This window comes from Castor canadensis, chromosome 18, assembly GCF_047511655.1.
Source record: "Castor canadensis chromosome 18, mCasCan1.hap1v2, whole genome shotgun sequence".
NCBI classification, from domain to species: Eukaryota; Metazoa; Chordata; class Mammalia; order Rodentia; family Castoridae; genus Castor; species Castor canadensis.
The window spans coordinates 25,908,139-25,912,601 of record NC_133403.1 but is presented as its reverse complement, the minus strand read 5'-3'; the positions used below and the strand labels follow the sequence as shown (position 1 = coordinate 25,912,601).

The 4,463-nt window shown below is 35.2% G+C and overlaps 1 pseudogene; it reads left to right on the top strand.

Annotated features, from left to right (window-relative positions):
- Positions 1-1,180: 1,180 nt before the first annotated feature.
- Positions 1,181-1,539, top strand: LOC109679485 (small ribosomal subunit protein uS10-like; annotated as a pseudogene).
- The last annotated feature ends 2,924 nt before the right edge of the window (positions 1,540-4,463 follow it).

Below are 4,463 nucleotides of genomic sequence, written 5' to 3'. Positions count from 1 at the left end.
CTTCTGCCACAGAATTCTGAAATGAATAGCAGAGATATTTACTAATCAAATAATCATAGAGATATGTGAATTTGTAACTGCAGATTTACTGTGATGTAAATGTATATCATACATTGAAGTCAAATATTAGGAAAATCCAAACTCATCAGGATGGCTGTTGGAATGCATTGTTGAGAATGTGACATTTGGTGCTATATTCAGCAGGTAGATGAGTATGAATTAGATAAGAAAACGCAGGTAGAGAACAAAACTCCTGGTAAAGGGAAGTGTATCTGACTAATGGGAAGACAGATAACACAGAATATTGAACAAAAGTTTATATAAGGAATTCTTGACTATAATAAGGATTGGACTAGTGAGTGACTGGTAAGTAAGTAGTAAATAAAGCTTAAACAATTTGTGAATGGCAGTTAAAATTGGCAGACACTATCCTGGTAGCAGAAGTGGGCACCCAAGTAATGTCCCACTTCTCTGCATGTGCAAGAGAGAGGACTTGTCAGAGAAGACACTGCTTTTGTTGGAGGGCAGAAAGGTAGCTGACATGCTCCAGTGGGAACGTGCTAAAATTCTTTTTCCCAGAGAATCAAGGAAAGTTTTTCCCTAGAATGTGCTTCTTAGGAAGAATTTCTCAACAAAACAAGCATAGGAGCTAATCTGTTGGCCCTGAGCTGCTCATTTCTACAAACCGCAAGAACATTGTACTAGGGAAGTCATGTGTACTGCAGTGCCTGGCACTGGAGAAGACATCCATGCTGCAGAGGCTGCTCCCTGAGTAGTTCTATCTACAGCACTCAGCCAGGACGAGTGTGTCAGACCACAAAGAAAAGGTCTTTCTTTCCTCAAAGTCTTTTCAGTATCCTGTACTGATTAAATTTGCAAGTATGCCAGAAGGCTGAGGAAAAATAGTGCCTACCTCCAATCCTGACATGATCAGTGATGTATAGATTTGGTTTTGACAGACAATAAATTAATAACTGTCCAAGGAACTGATTGTGTAGAAAGAGGTTCTAGGCTGGTAAAACAAAACAGATTTGAGGAAATCATTCAAGAATTAGTAGAACTTTTTGAGGGAGATGTGGTTGTGGGTGCAGTGGAGCTTTGTTCTGTTCACCCCTTCTCCTGACTTACTGCTGTTTGCTCCCATGGAGGAACAAGTTGGTCAGGAAGCTTCACATTAGCCATGGCCTTTAAAGATACTGGAAAAACCCCTGTGGAGCCACAGGTGGCAATTCACCAAATTCGAATCACCCCCACCAGGCTTAAAGTGAAGTCTCTGGAGAAAGTGGGTGCTGACTTGATCAGAGGTGCCAAGGAGAAGAACCTCAAAGTGAAAGGACTGGTCTGCATACTGACCAAGACTTTAAGAATCTCTACAAGAATAACAACTTGTGGAGAAATTTGTAAGACGTGGGATTAGTTCCAGATGAGAATCCAGAGCAACTCATTGACTTGCACAGTCCTTCTGAAATTGTTAAACAGATTACTTCCATCAGTACTGAGCCAGGAGTGGAGGTCGAAGTCACCACTGCAGATGCCTAAGTCAACTATTTTACTAAATTTAATAAACTGACTTATAACTTGTTTTTAAAGAAGAGTTAGTAAAAGTTATTCTCCTCATGGATTTTTGTTTGAATATAATTTAATGTTTCTTAAATATAGAAAAGTGTTCATGTATTAAAACAGAAATACACAAGATTCAGAATACTGGGTATATGGCCTGGGCTGTATGACTACTTAATAAATCTCTCTGAAATTCAGACTCTTTATAAAATGAGGTATCTGAAGTTAATAATATCTGAAGTTAACAATATCTGAAGCTCCCCTGTAGTTATTATAATATCTGATAATTAATGCAAACAAGAACTTGAATGAGCTTCACTAATATGCACACGGTTTTAAGAAAAAATATCCTCAATATTCAAAACCTACATATAGTACAACTCTAGCATATGTGGCTTATTTAACAGACTGACATTAATAGTAACAAGTGTGTGCTAATATATTTTCAATAATATTTACTACAACCTTCAATATGCTGTAAGCATTTCCCTACTATCTGTGAACAAGAAGTGCTGTCTTGGAGGTTTCCACAGCCCTCTCAGCATGTCCTAGAGACAGAAATCTCCTCATAGACAAGGCTAATGATACCCTCCCAGATACACACCAGGTAACGTAGTGTGACAAGTATTTTAAGTGACTGTTACTGAATGCAAAGCAATAAATTAAGATGAGAAGGACACGAAGTTGCATAGAGTATATTAGAATATTCAACTCAACATAAAGAGGATAATTAACCCAAAGTATTATCTCAAAATAGCTTTATTTAAGTCAGAGAAGTATTTGTTATAGTGTGAAAGGGAAATCCATTACGTTCCTTTGACTTCATGATTTTCAAACAATGGCACCTTCCAATACCGGCTAATATGGAGATGACAAATAGCATCAGAAATATTGTCATTCTGTAAACTTACATTAATGATATTTTTAATACATCTAATTAACAAGGGGATGATGAATCTTAACAATAGTTTAACGTTCTTTTCCTGAAATACTGCTTCACATGCATACACTGATAAGGATGGAGAAATTTAGTTAAATTTAAAGGTGATCCCTTATGCAAGTTATGAATTTTTTTAAAAAGCCCTGTTCAATACAGCTGTTTTCAATCACAGATTTTTTCCCTCAAACTTCATTATTTTTGTGTTTTCAAATGACCCTGGAGGATGGTGCCAAGCCACCAAAATAAGCACCATTTTCCATGAATTTCTGGCTCAAGTAGAGTTTCGACAGTATATCAAAAATCCTTTTCAATAGATTTTGTGTCTAGATTGGCTACATACAAGATGTGAATCCTTATGTGTTTGTTCTATCTTTTAGGGAGACAAAAGTGAAAGGAGGATTTTTCTATAGCAGTACCTGTGTTTAATGCCAATTGTTTTCCAGGTAGCTGCTTGTGTTGTCCATTTAATTAACTTAAAGTTGTCTTTTCCTTTATTGCTTTGGTAAATGGTAACATTACAAGTGATCTACATTTTTTACTCACATCATATGGTTTTTGGAGTACACTGTTTGAAACTGACAATTGATAAGTCTCTTGTGAAGATTTTTATAGTAATTTTATTTCATATCTTACTTTGACAATATCTTTTCTGATACCCCTAGTACTTATTCTATGTTCAATCCAATTTAGATAACCATACAAAGATCAAAAATAATTTCAATTATTTTCCAATAATTGCATAAATAGTGTACTGTGTCTGCAGGTGCATCATTGATTCACTTCTTTGATGCGGCTGAAAAATGTTTTTTTAGGGACATGTTAGATTTTCAGAGTCATTAAATTCCATGGAGAAAATATATCTAGAATAAACAAAGCATAAATGAGGAGAGGAGTTTTAGCAACAGAGCATCACTCACTGATTACCAATACTACAGCAGAGCTCCAACTGAAGGGAAGCTAGCAATGATCATCACAGCATCAACCACCAAAATCAGAAGTTCATCTATTTCTACCTGATGCACCTGTCAGAGTTTCAAAGGAAAACACCAGAGTTGAGGATTATATGCAAGAATAATTTTATTCAAATATAGAACAAAGAAATCAATGCCATTTCCATCACTATGCATAGGTCCCCTACAGCTAGTGTTCCCATTGCCATTCTAATCTGGAGGGTTGGTACAAGTGGAAAGGGGGAGGATATACAGAAAAGGTGTAAGAAGGTGAATATGGTACAAATCTTGAATAAACAGCTTCAGTAATGTAACAGGATACAAAAATCATCTTACAAAAATCAGTAGCCTTTCTATACACAAATGATGAAAAAATTTAGAATATAGGAAAGCAATTTCATTTCCAATAGCCTCCAAAAAAATCAAATACCTAGGAATAAACTTAACAAAGATAAAAATGACCTCTATTAGAAGAACTACAAACCACTGAAGAAACAGATGTAGGAATTCTACAAAAGATGGAAAGATCTCCCATGCTCATGGACTGGCAATCAACATAGTAAAAGTGGCTATAATAGCAAAATAAATGGAAAAATACTTACACATATGGATACATAAATAAATATATAAATGGATTTATTCACAAATATATGTATTTATTGATAGGCCTATGTATGTATTTATGTTTTCCTTCATTTATGTATTAATTTATGCATTTTTTCATTCATTTATGTGATGTGTTTACTTTGATATTCAAGTATTTATAAATCCATTTATTTATGTATTTTTCTCATTTGCATATTTGTGTATTTATTTATGTGCATATGTATTTATCTTGTTTGGTTATGTGTGTGTGAGTGTATGTGTTTGTGAGTGCGTGTGTGAGTGTGTATGTCTGTGTGTGAGAGAGTGTATATGTGTGAGTGTGTGCATGTGTGTGAGTGTATGTGTGTTAGTGTGAATGTGTATTAGGGTATGTGGGTGTATGTGTGTGAGTATATGTGTGTGTGTGT